At 47.1% G+C, this 15,432-nt stretch overlaps 1 long non-coding RNA gene across 1 annotated transcript in view; it reads left to right on the top strand.

Annotated features, from left to right (window-relative positions):
• The first annotated feature begins 15,263 nt into the window (after window positions 1-15,263).
• The window catches only part of LOC131901065 (uncharacterized), a 93,656-nt gene continuing 93,487 nt past the window's right edge, over window positions 15,264-15,432 (top strand). Inside the window, exon 1 of the long non-coding RNA XR_009376323.1 lies at window positions 15,264-15,326. This is a non-coding gene — a long non-coding RNA (uncharacterized LOC131901065). The remainder of the gene's footprint in view (window positions 15,327-15,432) is intronic.

The following is a 15,432-nucleotide window of genomic DNA, read 5'->3' as shown; positions in this document are numbered from 1 at the left end:
TTGTGAGTTCCAGGCCAGCCTGGTGTACAGAACTCCTATCAGGACACTCGGGGTTACACAGACAAATCTTATATTAAAAAAATTCCAAAAATATTAAAAGACCAGGTTAACAAACTGCCTTAGCACTGAATAGCAATTGCTTCTACTCAACTTCATGTAATACAGAGATAGAATCTCTAATGGTGTTGAAGGCATGACAATCCAAGGAAGCTGGCTGATTAGTTTCAACCACAACTCAGTACACACGAAGAACAGGAAATCAGTTGAGGCTATAGAGATGCATATCACACAACTAGTGAGGAATTTTCTCCCAAAAGGGTCCTCCTACTAAAGATGCAATCAAAAGAAAGTCACCAAGGAGAGACACATGTTCACATATATCATTGTGTCTGAGAGGTTTTTCATTCAATCAAAGATGTTCTAAACCAGGTACCTATAGGCTCGTGATCATCTAGGAAGAAAATGCATTTAGTCACTTCAATGATCCTCATAGTTTGCCACATCCCTACACTATGTTCAAATGTTCAAAGCCTCTTCTGACATACAAGATGGTCTCTTGATGGTGACATTTGTGAAATCAGAAAGTGAATTATAACTTTCCAAAATACAATGGCACAGAAAACCATTTAAAGTATAACATAGAGAAATGGAGACATACCAAGGAAAGATTAGGCAAAGACAATACTGAAATAGAGCAGGACAGACATCAAATTCTCTATCTCTATCTCAGATGCATGAGGATTTATTATCAACAGTCTCAGATGGCCCCATTCATGCAACTTCTCATATAATTCTCTCTTTACTTCATCTCCATATATGCAGCTAGTGCTCCATGGGAGATGTTCCATACCTTAGGTATCCCAACATCATGTCACAAAATGTAATCCAGGCTGTTGCAAAATATTATTATTATTATTATTATTATTATTATTATTATTTGTTTTTTTGAGACAGGGTTTCTCTGTGTAGCTTTGCGCCTTTCCTGGGACTCACTTGGCAGCCCAGGCTGGCCTCGAACTCACAGAGATCCGCCTGGCTCTGCCTCCCGAGTGCTGGGATTAAAGGCGTGCGCCATCACCGCCCGGCCGCAAAATATTATTTTAAGATGTGTTATATTTGTCTATGCTGTGGAACAATTATTTTAAGATACAAAAGTAACTTGCATTCTTTTATGTTGCATATGTTTAACTCTGTGAGGCTGTGATAATTTGCCTGTCTAAAATACCAACTGGTCTAACAGCCAGTAGCTTGGCAGAAAAAGTTAGGCAGGGGTGTCTGGCAGAGAGAACAAATTGGAAGAGAAAACTGAAAAGAAAAAAGGGAGGAGCAAGAAAAAGAGAGGACACCAGGGGGTAGCCACCTTGCTACACAGCAAACCATGGAGTAAAAAGTAAAGAAAGATATACAGAATAGAGAAAGATAAAAGCCCAGAGGTGTAAGGTACATGAGAGAACTTAAGTTAGGAAAAGCTGCCTAGATACAAGCCAAACTAAGGCCGAGCACTTATGAAAAAGAATAAGCCTCCCTGTGTGTGATTTATTTGAGAGCTGGGTGGCAGGCCCCCAAAAGAGTAAAGAGTTAAAAAACAAAAACCAGCAACACCAGGCTTCATCCTCACAACTTCATGTGATGGACTCTCACAGTCTCCTCAATGGGTTTCTGACTGTTAAACATAGAATTCTGCAACAGTGCTGAACTGAACCCCCAGACTAAGAATCCATGATGTTAAATATTGATTCTTTCTTGTTTCCAGGACCAGTAGATGATGGGTGATCTTGCAAAGTTTGACTTCTTTATTCAGTGGACACTGACATGCTTGGACCACAGGTGCAGCAGGTTTTGTATGAAGTTGCTTTCTAGAGTAGGAATTACCTTGTTTAATCCTTCCATGACTTAAAGCCAAAAAAAAATTTGTAGTAAAAATATCATACAAAAATGCCTCTAGCTTATTTTATTTATTTATTTATCTATTTATTTATTTATTCATTCATTTTTTGGTTTTTTGGAGACAGGGTTTCTCTGTGTAGCTTTGCACCTTTCTTGGAGCTCACCAGGTAACCCAGGCTGACCTCAAACTCACAGAGATCCACCTGGTTCTGCCTCATAAGTGCTGGGATTAAAGGTGTGCAATACCACAGCCAGGCTTAATAATTTATGAGGTTTTTTTTGTTTGGTTTTTTTAGACAGGGTTTCTCTATGTAGCTTCTGAGCATATCCTGGAACTCACTCTGTAGCCCAGGCTGGCCTCAAACTCACAGAGATCCACCTGCCTCTGCCTCCCAAGCACTGTGATTAAAGGCATGGGCCATCACTGCCTGTCTGCTTAATTTTTATTGAGTCTATTTCCTACTGAAATTCTATACTCTCAATCTCCACTTTCTGCTATTATTCTTAACATTTGTATCGTCCTGGTCATCAAGACAGGTCAGTAAAGTTCACTGTGAAACTTTCTATGATTTTTGCCACCTAAAGTCCTGATATCATCCACATTCTTTCAAAAGACAACATTCTCAGGTTCTACCTACCAACAAAATCACCTTTGGTGTTCCATTTTTTGTTCTACCTTGCTTTTATCCTGCTGTGATTAAATTTTGCATTCCACATATTCTATCAACCTTGTGACATAGGGGTTCAGCCTCCAGGTTGCAAATTGAACAACTTAAATAGGGACAGAAGACTGCAAGTCTACCCCTTGTACACATGGGAAATTTACACAGTAAAGACATTTCCAAAATTATTACTTAAGTACCCTAGTGATGTGAAATAGCAGGACATTCTTCAGTGACAGGGTCCTGAGGTGAAGATTACAAGGGATGAGAAAAAAAGCAAAATATAAGGTAGAAAATATAAAAGCTGGGGTGCGAAGGTCTTGCACAAGGTATGTCTCATGTCAACTATGTTTCTTAAGAAAAATAGCACCTTTGTACTACTTCTAGGGGCAAAATGGAAGGAAATGGGGAACTTCTAGTAAGTCAGCAGAAAGTATCATACAACAGGACAGACTCAGAGAGTAGGCTAATCAAACCATGCTGCACAAGGAGAAAAAGGTTATCTCAAGCATATTACTGACTAAGCCCACAGTGATCTGTGGATGGATAACTATAGCCATATTTGGTGAAAGAGTTGGATTCTTGGGATCTGAAGCAACCCCATCACAAAGGCCCTGATTCAAGACCATTGCCTGCTCTTCAAAGCATATTCCTGGTTTTAGGGATGAAGCTCTGTTTTATTGTCAATATGTTATGCCTTTAGGGAAAGCTCCCAAGGCCCAGTCCCCAGGCTGTTACTAGCTCTCCCAAGAATTATCCTAATCCCTGCCTGAGGGCCTAAAGAAATGTAAGTGTTCTACTTTTCTTTCTTTTTTTTTCATTGAGACAGGTTTTCACTGTGTAGCTTTGGAGCCTGTCCTGGACATAACTCTGCAGACCAGGCTGGCCCCAAACTCACAGAGATGAACTTGACTCTGCCTCTTGAGTGATTGCTGGGCAAAGTCATGTACTACCACTGAACTGCTGGTGTTTTACTTTTCAAATAGTTGTCACCTGGTGTCATATTGCCCATATGGCATATCTTGGTTTTTTCTTAAGAAGAAAAGTGGAATTTTTTGGCATACGAGGACTTAAGGTTGGTTATGACCCTGTAATTCCTCAATGAGCAGTTTGTTAGAGTCCCATTCCTTCAGACAGTGTTAGGCCTGGTGGCTTGTTGTAAATCAGGGGTGGCTCCTTTGTAATTGTTTGGTTGCAGCCAAAATTCTGGACAATCCTGGTGAACAAATGTGTATGCTATTGTTCTAATCTCTAACAGGCCTGGCTACAATTCTCTTAACTTTGAGTGGTTTTCTTTTCTTTCTTTCTTTTCTTTAACACAGGGTTTCTCCATGTAGATTTGGTGCCTGTCCTGGATCTTGCTATGCAGACCAGGCTGGTCTAAAACTCACAGACACCTACCTGGCTCTGCCTTCTGAGTCCTAGCATTTAAGTTGTGCATAAACACTGCCTGGCAAGGTTTTTTTTTTTTTTTTCCGAGGCAGTACTCCCTCAGTTAAATTCTATTTTGTGAGACTTACTATCTTCTAAGAATTAATAAATCCTTTATATCACCATTTCAACTCTTCTCTCTCACACCTTAGTTGTAGAGTGCAATGCAACACATGAGATGCCTTTTACAACCTCCACAAAATTAACTATAAATGGATCTTACACATGAAAGTTAAATACAAAGTGCTGAACCTCTAGAAAATACTGGAAAAAGTAGGCCTGCTTGCAATGAGTGCACCAAAAGCATGTTGAAGTTGACTACAAAGATGTTTCTATACACACCTCCCTACTCCCAATTCTGTAAACAGATTTGGCCCACAGAGCAAAGTTATCCAGAGGCCTGCCCTGAGAATAGGAAGTTTCAAGGACCATATGGGACCTCACAGGACAGGGATTCTGGCTGAAGTTTCCTCCCAGATCTTAGAAGGACCCACTGCTCTGGCTCCTGAACCTCACTCACAATGTGGTGGTTTTCCAGCTCACCCAGGTTTTCTGCTCAGCTCTCTGCACCAGCACACGCAGCACAGCACACAACACAAAGCTGCTGCTGTCAGTTTCTCTTCAAAGTCAAGCTTGAAGCTAGCAGCTGGAAGAACCCTGCACCACTTCTGACTGGCAGGTCACCTGGAGGGCCTGATTGGCTAGTGAGGCCCACAAGAGCACCTCCCATAGGGTTACACTGTGCTTAAAGTCACAGCACAATGGTTCCTGACCCTGCCTTCCACCACAGACCCAGACCTTTTCTAAACATTTGCATTTCAATAGGACTTGTCCCTGGTTCCAATTGCAGACTCTGCTATCTTTCTGCTCTTGGTAGGCACTTCCCCTTCTTCATCCTGGACACAGTGTGGCTAGCATGTACAGCCCACTATACTATGTCGGGTGGAGTGATTCCATGTCACACAGGTGGAAGGGTGCTCAGAATATTAACTAAAGAGAAATTAAAAGACAAAAAAGGAGATGTTTGTTTTGTGACTTCAAGTTGAGGTCAGGTGAACTGAACCCACTTTTTACCTAGTTGTCACAGGGACTTCATACAACCAGGAAAGAAATGCAGGAAGTGGATCACAAACAAGATAATAGGTCTTTCTCCCATCAGAAATGGCTTCATTGCTTTAGGATTTTTATTCCTGAAAATCAGAGCACACTGTTGGCAAATGAATAATAATAAAGGGTAAGCTTCAAAGAAAGTTGAATATTCAAAGCATAATGGAGCTACGAAGAATATGTATACAAGCACTGTTATTAATCAGCATGTCTTACTCCTAGGGCAGGTGAAAAAACAAAACAAAAAAACCACTGCATTATTCAAGCTTCTGTACGTGAACAGTGTTATGATTTGTATAAAGAAGGCTCTGGCAGGTAGAGAGACAAGGTTCCCTGCTGCTGATGACAGACAAAAATGACATTCAGACAGCACTCAGTGAAGAGGTCTATTTAGTGGAGGAAGAGAGAAGGGGATGAGAAAGAGGGAAAAAGTGGGGGGAGAGGGAGGAATCCAAATGTGCTCACATTTCCTGGAAGATAAGCAGGAGAGAGAGAGAGGGTAGTGGGTGGAAATTTCCCTTAAGAATAAGCTTTTACGTCAGGACATTGAGTGCTGCCAAGGGCCAGGATCAGAATATTAACAAACAGGACTGGTAGAATGAATCTCTCCATGTGTGTACAAAGTGGATTTATTAGAATGTTTCACAAGCTGTGGTCGAGCTAGTCTAACAATGCCTGTCCACCCATGGAAATTTGAAAAGTCCAGTAGTTATTCAGTACATGAAGCTGGCCATCTCAGCTGGTCTTCAGTATATACCACAATTTTAAGAAAGTAGGCTCTAATGCTAGTAAACAAAAAACTTGATAATCAGAGCTAGGGCAAGCAGGTGAAAAGAGAACTTCCTTTTTCAATATCTTTTATATATGTAGGCTGACACCAAGAGTTGCTACCCAGATTAAAGTTGGATCTTATTCTTTGTTGATTGTTTTTTTTTTGTTATTTCAAGAAAGGTTTTATTGTTGTTGCCCTGAAACTCATTTTGTTAAGCAAGCTACCCTCAAACTCAGAAAATCCAAATGCTTCTGCTTCCTGGGGTTTAATTAAAGGTGTGCACTGCCCCCAGGCAGCTAAAAGTGGATCTTATCACCTAAAATGATCCAGATTAAAGATGTGTCTTTAACTTTAAAACCTGTAAAAAAAATCCCTCACAGGTGTACACCAATCTTTTGGGTTTTAATTAATTAAAGAGGTAGTCAGCAAGCCAGGCAGTGGTGGTGCACTCCTTTAATCACAGCACTTGGGACGCAGATCTCTGTGAGTTTGTGGCCAGCCTGGTCTCCAAAGTGAGTTCCAGAAAGGCATAAAGGTACACAGAGAAACCCTGTTTCGAAAAACCAAAAAAAAAAAGGGGTAGTCAGCTTGACTATTAAGAAAAGCCATCACGGCCAGGTGGTGTTGGCATAGGACTTTAATCCCAGTACTCAGGAGGCAGAGGAAGGTGGATCTCTTACGAGTTCAAGGCCAGCCTGGTCTCCAAAGTGAGTTCCAGGAAAGATGCAAAGCTACACAGAGAAACTCTGTCTCAAAAAAAAAATTAAAAAAAAAAAGATTAGACATCACAACAGACAAGACAGATAAAATGAGAAAGTTTTCCCAACTGCAGAATGCAAGGAGAACATGCGAGTCATTTCCAAAACAATGCTTTTCCTAAACAAAGGAAGCATGTGGTTTTTGAGTTGGGAGCCTGGACACGTTCCTGTAGCACTCTGCGTATTCTTAAGCATGCTCAGTTAACAAATTCACTTCTGTTCATTATCACAAAATCAGAGACATTTATGGATAATCTTACCTCAAAGTTATGCAGGAACATATAAAAATTGCCCCGCCTGCAGGGCTTCAACGGGTTCTCGACCACCCTAAGGACGGAATGATAGAGACAGGAGATACAAGGAAACATACCAAGTCTGGATTCTGATCAAGGTGCAACTTTATTTTTCTCCAAGAGGGTTTATATAGTTTCTGCAGGGTGGAGGGAGCAAGAAGCTGTCATCTGCATAAGGTGGGGCAAGCTAAGGATGTTTGTATAGGATGTTTACAGGGTAAAAGGGTCAAGGGCTCTGCCTCAATGTCCTGTTGCTAGGCAACCTGACTGTAAGATGATCTAGTTCTCTGTCTTATGGGGGTCTGTATTTTTCCACTAACTAGAGATTCTATCCTTGTCCCTGACATCTCCCCCTTCTTAGTAATAAATCTAAGGGCCAACATAAACCAGGTTCGAATGGTCTTAAAGGAGGACTCTGAAAGAGGCTTTGCATGGAGGATTACAGAGGCCCTATCCCTTTAAAGGTTGTGAAAAAAGGTCCCAGAGGGAATGTCTCTCCAGACTCAAGCACCACAGGTGTCCCCATAGTGCAGGAATCAATGGACCGTGCAGTTTTTTGAGGGAGCAGAAATGGGTAAGCGCAAGGCTGTTACTGCACAACCGCTATGCAACAGGGCATATAATCCAGGCTCTCGGGATTTTGGGGTACCATGGTCCCCAGCCTGTGCAGTCCCAGCTGCACTCCAATCATGCCTTGAGCGAGCCTTTTTCCCACACACAGGTGCAGCCTCCCCCGAGTGAAGGGGTCTGTGTGGGGCATCTCTGTCAGGGGAAATTTCAGCCCTGGAGTCCTGCATATCAAAGCAGTGGTAATGAACCTGGATCTGCCTGGCTGGCAGGTCTGTTACTTGGCTTCAGATGAACCAAGTGAGCCAGGAAAGTGCCCATGGCCCAAAGGCAAGGACCAGAAGCAGGCCTACAACAGGTCCTAGGAGGGAGGGAAAAAGGGTTCTTAGCTAAGGGAAGTTGGAAAAACAATTCTAGAACCACCCAAGCTCTTATTCTCCTTCTCTCTCTCTCTCTCTCTCTCTCTCTCTCTCTCTCTCTCTCTCTCTCTCTTTTTTCTAGTCCTTTTCTAACCTTCCATACTGTCCCTGACTATCTTGGTGTGGTCTGTAAAGAAGCAACATTCCTCTTTGAGCCCAGTACAAAGGCCACCCTGTTGTAGAAAGAGGAGATCCAGGCCTCTCCTGTTCTGTAAAACTACCTCAGCTAGGGAGGAAAGGGATGACTGGAGGGCTGAAATTCCCTGTTCAAATTGAGCAATATCCTCGTCTATGGACAGTCAAAGCTCAGATTAATGTTGGTTGGACAGGACCAGAGAGGCAATTCCTGTGCCTGTTTCCATTGCTCCAACCCCCAGAAGGACTGCTAAGGTGATGGCAGTAACAGGCTCCCATCAAGGAAGTTGTCTCAGTGTGGCTTCTCTTCCTAGAGATCTAGGAATTGATCTGAGGAATAAAAGGTTAGTCTAGGTGGAAGGGACCTAAGTGCCCTGAGAGGCATCTCTGGTGCTAACCTGTTTGCTGTGCTACCTGCCAGCCACAGGCTGTGTCAAGCTGGCCCAACATGGCTATGACCGCCTATGACACCAAGTCCAGCAGGTCCCACAAGTCTTTCTGACATCTTGGATAAAAATTCAGCACTGCCCTTGGAAAACATGACCCCTGCTGTCAGACTGGATTTGTGACAAGCAGTGTCACAGCCCAGAACATGATTGACTATGGGACTTGTATACTGTGTGAAAGGTCTCAAACACAGTTTGCTGTAAAGTTCCCACTGTCCCCCCACAGGAACTCTGAGCAGAGTGATAACAGAGCTAAAGGGCTGGTGGGGGTTGCTGTGGGTAAGGACAACAGCCTGGAGGGCTTGTCAGAGGGACAGCATTTAAAACAGAAGAAGTTTTCTCAGGAGAGGGGCTATCTGTCCTGGGCAGATCAGGTATATTTACAGCTCTAACCAGGCGTTCTGCATCTGGGAGCAGAGTGTATCCTGTCAAGAATGCAGGCGTCCCCAAATAAGGACCGGGTCGGGGCCCTTCCAATGCCCCGTGAGGGGATCTCGCCACATGGCTAGTGGCCGGGTGGCATCTGGAGAAGGGTGCCAGTGCCTGTCAGCGGCAGAGTGCCCTGCAGCATCTAAGGTGAGACTAATTAAAGGATTATTAGACTGCCCGATTCCTTTTAAATCGGTGAGGGATGGAACCAGTGGCCAAGAAGACGGCCAGTGAGAATGTGAAATGACTGTGGTGTTTGTCCCTGTATCCAAGATACCCTGAAACTTCTTTCCCTCTATAGTAAGGGTGAGAGTAGGGCGATCCTGAGTAACAGGCTGGACCCAGTAGGTGTCCGAGGAGCCCAATCCAGCTGACCCCCGAGGGGTGTTTGTAATTGAGGGATTATCACAGACAGAGGAGTGTAAAGGAACTAGCTGTGCCAGGCGCGTACCTTGAGGAATCGTGACCATGCCGTTTACAGCAGAGGCCAGAATCTTAATTTCACCTGAGAAATCACTATCTATTATGCCAGGGTAGACCTGGACCCCTCTGAGGGCCACAGAAGCACGGCCAAGGACAAGCGCACAAACATTAGGAGGTAGGGGCCCTGTCACCCCTGTAGGGATGACCTGAGCCCCTTCAAGGGAGTTTAATACTGTTTCGGCGGTGGCACACAAGTCCAATCCGGCACTGCCTGGAGTTGCTCTCTGGAGGGAGGAGAATGGAACTGGGGCGGGAGAATTTGTTGAGGCTGGGGAGGCAGGAGGTGAGCGGACCTCAAGGCCCCAGGGTGCGCTCTTGGAGGCATTGGGGCCAGGGGCTGGCCCCTTTGGAAGTTTCCTGGCACCCTCAGAGGAAGGGGCTGACCGAGATAATTGACTTTTGACCTGTATTCTGTAGCCCAATGACGGCCCTTGTTGCAGCAGGGGCAGAGAGTGGAAGGCAAGGCCCTCATAGAGGAGGCCTCCTGAGCCGGCTGGGCTAAGGGCGTGAGGCTGTGACCTTTCTGGGGACATTCCCTAGCGAAATGTCCGGGTTGTTACAGAAATAACAGGTGCGGGCTCCAGGCTGTTGTGAAGCCCTGAGGGCAGCACCTATAGCTAATCCCATGGCATGGGCGGCGCCAACACCTGAACAGAGTCTCACATATTCAGACAGGTCTGCTCTGTTTTTATGAGGATGGAGGACTTCCTGGCAGGCAGGGTTTGCATTTTCAAAGGCCAGGTGTTTAACAAAGGTGCTTTCGTGTTTGTTCGGCCCAAAAAGTCTCTCAGCTGCATCATTTAAGCTAGAGACAAATTCACTAAAAGGTTCATCGGGGCCCTGACGAATCTTTGCTAATGAGGTGGTAGCAGAACCCTTTTGGGGCAGGCATTTCCAGGCCCGGACCCCCGTGTTTTGAATCTGGGCCAGGAGGCCAGGAGGGAATTTTCCTGTGCTGCATTTGTATCGTAAGGGGGGTTGCCGAGGAGTTTCTTTAATGTCCAAGTTTTTGAGGACGGCTGTTCAGTATTTTTTTGAGCAACTTCTCGACAATTTTCTGTAAATTCTGTTTTCCAGAGGACAAAGTCACCCCCAGAAAGAGCCGCACGGGCAAGAAAATACCAGTCATTAGGGGTCAACCAATGTTTGCTCTGGTTTTCCACCAAGGCTAATGTAAAAGGAGCTGTAGGACCATACTGAGCATAGGCAGATTTCAGCTTTTCAACTAGGCGGAAATTTAATTTGTGATGAGTCTGTCCTGGTGGGGGGGGTCCTCTGGTGATGGCTCTTCCTCCTCCTCCACCTCCTCCCCTTCCTCAGTTTGATCTTCCAAACCCCCTGAGGGGCCGCTCTGGGCCGCTGCCTCAGATGAGTCCCCAGAGGTCTGGCTCCTGGTAACAGGAAATGCCAGGACAGGCTGAGGCTTACTCTTCAATTTACTAGATTTTTGAGATGGTTTTAGCGGACCGGGAGCCACCACTTTAAGGGCAAGATCTTTAAGTTCTTTGTCAAGAGTTTTCAATTCCCTTAAAAGCTCAACATGTTCCCTGCGAGCCTGGAGGGCCCGTCTCAGTAACCAAGATCTGGGACAGGGGGAGCCAACTCATCAAGAATAGGCCTGCAAAAATGGGAAGACAGAGAAATATAGGGAGGGGGCATTGCGGAAGGGGGAACTGCCGGAGATTTTTGAGGTGGTATAAAAGGGTCCAAGGACTCCTGTGTTAAGGGGAGATTTTTGCAGGGACGCCAGTCTGGATTATGGTAACAGGCCGCCCCTTTCTCTAGGGAAGCCTCCTCGGTGGGGTCTAGAAGGGAGTTAGAGGTCAAATTATTAACAGGGGCATGAGGATGGGCAAAAGCAGACTCCTGGAGATTCCTAGGTTTAAAAGTTGTGAGCATCCCCTCTTCCATAGAGCGCAGGTCGTGAACCGAGGGACAGACTGAAGGCGGACCAGAAAGCGCTTGGGGGGATCTTAGGGCAGGTAGAGGGGGAGCGAAAGGCTTCTTTGAAGATTTTTTCTCCTATATTAATAAGCTCTTGTATGTCAGAGGAATATTTATAGACCCTAAGAATGTCATAAATAAGCTTCCAATAAGAAAATGTGGTGACGGGAACCTTCTCTAGTCCAAAAGTCCTGTAGTAATCATCTAAACAATCCCCGAGACGTGCCCAACTTTTTTCATCTATGGTTCCTTCTTGGGGGAACCAAGGACATGTGTCTATAATATAATCAAAAAAGGCTTTAAGATCTTTTTTCTTTACCCTAGTTCCTCGTATCTTGAGGGCCTCTTTTAGGCCAGAAATAAATAAATCTCGTGACGAAGTTGCCTGTCCCATGGCTCGTCACTTTCTTACCTGCGTCGTCTCCACCCTCGTCCGGGATCAGATCCTGAACCGGGCGATTTCAGGGGGATCCAACGACTTCACCAAGGCCTTGGTCTTCCTCCGGGAGATAACGTTCCGAATCCTCAAGAGGTGGTTTCATCCACGTTGGGCGCCAGTTTGCCCCGCCTGCAGGGCTTCAACGGGTTCTCGACCAGAGAAGTTTCCTGAGTGGTGCCTGGTATTTGGTGTAGGGTAGGGTCGGGAGGTGGGAGGTTAGGGGTGGGAGGTGGAGGGCTGTGCAGAGGAGAGAGATTGGGACAGAGGTGGACATAGGTCAGAATGGTTGCCTGGCGCTGCCTAGGAGACGGTTAAGGTGGTGGCCTGGGCCCAGGGTTTGGTAGGGCAAGAGGGCAGGTGGGTGCAATGTTTCTTCTTTTGATGTGTTCTTGTCTTCACCTCAGGGACCTGGACGCCCTGCCTGTTGAGGCAAGGTTGTGGATGTCCCGGGCCTTATGGTCCCTGCTTCGCAGGATGTGGGGCAGCATCCATCTGAACGCTCATCACTACCAAGGCCAAGGTTTTGGAAGGAAGTCCTTCTTCTCCCATCTTAGTATTAGACCATCGGATTTGGGACACGGGACTAAGGCCGCTGACTCTGCATCCCTTACAAGCACACACAGCTGCCTGCCCTTTTGCCTTGTGTCCATCCTGGAGTGGCCTTCTGCAAAGTGGGAAGCCCGAGCTGGGTCTAGGGTCCCATTGAGTTGGGTGGTCATCTCCCTTGGTGTAACACCTTCCATCCCACTGCCTTAGAAGAACCGGGTACAGCCTTGGAGGCCCCTCTTGCCGGGCCACCTTGACCTGGAAGCTTGGGTCAGCAGACCCAAGGCCATGTTGGAAGCTGTACTGGTCACCCTGGTGGGTGGAGTCATGTAGACAGCCACTGGATCTCTGAAAGCTGCTGTGTGTGTGTGTGTGTGTGTGTGTGTGTGTGTGTGTGTGTGTGTGTCTGTGTGTGTCTGTGTGTCTGGGGTGAAGGCTGGGCTAGGGCAGGAATGCAGCTGTTAGAATATCCTGGTTTGGCAGCTAGGGGGCGATGCTCTGCGCCTGAACCCCAACCCCATTATTATGTTTCTTTGGCTCCTCCCATATAGTCCAGATGTGGTTTGTGGAGGACTTCCTTAGGGTGTGGCTCAGACTCTCAAGTGAGCCTGCCCCCACATCCACACACTCCCCACTTGGCCCCCTCCATGACACCCTCCACCACCTGCCCTCTCTCCCTGCACCCCACCATACCCTCAGGCAGGGCCTTCAGGGGCTGGCACAAAGCCGAGTGTGTCAGGGAAGTGCAGTGCATGGAGGTTACAATGGAGGAACCAGTTAAAGTCTGTTACCCCCATCTACACACCACACCCTCACCTTCTGCACACCACTGAATCCCTAGCAGCAGCCCTAGAGTGGCATGTCTGTCCAGTCCTAGCCTAGATGGTTGTCCTCCATCTTGGAGCTTTGGCTTTTTTTTTTTTTTTTTTGCTTTGTGAAGGGCGGAGAGAGAGCACCCTTGGCCCTTGGCCCTTGGCATTCTCGGTGCCCTGCTGCCATTCCGCGGATTCAGTTTGCCAATTCTGCCAGCAGGTCCCTGTGCTTCCCTGGAAATGGAGGAGGGCTGGCTAAGGAAGGGCTCCCGCCTGGGTTTTCCAGCACCAAAGCGGTTCTATTGCCCACTCCATGACCCAGGAGAGCTGGAGGAGGAAGCAGGGTCCAGGTGACTGGCTCCGGGCGGGGGCCATGAGACTTGGCTTGCCGGTGGCAAGAGCACAGCCTCCAGGTCCTGTGGCCGCCATGTCTGGCAGCAGGAGAGGACCTCTCTGCATGGGATTGTGCAGCCTGGGCTGCATCATGGTCGGTGTGTGGAACTTTTCCTGCCTGCTTGCCAGCTTGCCTGCCCTTACCATGGCGCACAAGGCCACCCCGGGACCCTCTAGCTTTGTCTGAGCCTCCCTAGCAGTATGCACAGCTCACTTCCGGAGACCACACAAACTCTGCCCTGCATCTCTGGGAGGTGCTCAGGGTCTCAGGCCTGGTTGCTAGCCACCTTGGCCAAATGTCTGTCATCCATTTATCTCCTCCTGCCATCCCCTCTCCTCTCTGGCTGCCAGGCCTTTTCTCTGGCTTGCATTTTGTTTCTTTTACAACTGGCTTTTCTCTTGAGCTGTGCTACAGGTGGAATTCAGGGACTGGGACCTGTTAGAAAAGTTCCAGCTCCAGAGCCACATCACCAGATCCCTGTAAGGGGTCTGGACCCCTCAACCCCCCATCATCATCCTATCCAACCTGATTGTTCGTACCCAGTATGGCTGTGTGGTGACTCAAGGTGAATTCCAGTAGAAGCAGACAGAACAGGGTTTGGACTCAGGTGTGCTCACAAAGAGGCCAGGCAGGACTTTAGGTAACATAGTGGCCAGGTTTTATGGCCGCTGCCTCCCCTGACAAGCCTCCTCAGTTTCATGCAGGACACACATAGTCCTGTCTTCTCCTGCCTAGCTGGACTTATCTTATACCCGGGGAGAACCCCCAGAGTGAAAGTCGAAAACCTCTTGTCCTGAACTCACATGTCCAGACATCATCTCAGCAGGAAGAATACTTAGAGAAGGCTCTGAAATTAACAGAGGGCACTATCTGGAGTCCTAGAACTGCTAAGCATGCAGGAGCGCTTTTGTGTGTGTATGTGTGTGTGTGTGTGTGTGTGTGTGTGTGTGTGTGTGTGTGTGTATGTGTGTGTGTGTGTGTGTGTGTGTGTGTGTGTGTGTGTGTGTGTGTATACCTGGGATTATTGTGGCCTAGTCCTGAGAGAAGACATAGCAGTGCCTGAGAGGCACAGTATGTAAGAGTTATGGTGGTCAGCTCTGGGATGTAGGGGAATGACAGGTTTGCATGTAGGGGAGCCTTTTAGGGCTCCATCCTTCAGCTCCAGTTCAGGTGAGCACAAGGTTTGGAGTGGTTCATCATGTGTGGCTTGGGGCTCAGGGGCATGCCGGGGCATGGTGGATGAGTGCACTGTGTAGGAACCATTAGAAAGGTGGCAGGACTGTCATTTGGAGTGGCCTGCCAGGCAGGTCTAGGAACTCAGGTCCTCCACTCCACCACCTGAACATGGCCTTGCTACCGTGGATACCAGGGATGGGACTGTACATAGGAGCGAGGGACAGAGAAAGACAGAGATAGAGGTGGAGGTGGAGGTAGAGGAGGATAGATAAAAGAGAGAGAGAGAAAGTAAGGCGAGAGCAAATGAGAATCTGCCTGTGGGGTGTTGGGTGTTCTCTAGTTTGTTGGTGTTTTTTTTTCATGCAGGCTGGTGGGCAGACCCACTCTGTCTGTGGACACTTTTTTCTGTTCCATGGGTCTGGGCCCGTGGAGAGAAATTTGTGTGAGGACACCTGGAATGTTTAGGGAAATCCATAAGGACACACAGGGTGGGTGTGTGCTGTAGGCATCCTGGTGTTAAGAGTGAGAATTGCTTCTTGTCCCTCAGATTCTATGTTACCTGTCCTCGGTCCACGTGGAATCTCTTGAGAGAGCCGAGTCCTGTGTGTTCCTAAGCCCTGCCACAGGTAGGTGGTTGTCCACAGAGGATACAGAGAGTTCCTTGCCTGACAGGTTTTGGGGAAGTTACAGAACAGGAAGAGAAGTTTCCTGAGTGGTGCCTGGTAGTTGGTG

Source organism: Peromyscus eremicus, unplaced genomic scaffold (assembly GCF_949786415.1).
Source record: "Peromyscus eremicus unplaced genomic scaffold, PerEre_H2_v1 PerEre#2#chrX_unloc_2, whole genome shotgun sequence".
NCBI classification, from domain to species: Eukaryota; Metazoa; Chordata; class Mammalia; order Rodentia; family Cricetidae; genus Peromyscus; species Peromyscus eremicus.
Note: the sequence above shows the minus strand (reverse complement) of the source record. Positions and strands in the feature narration are given on the sequence as shown.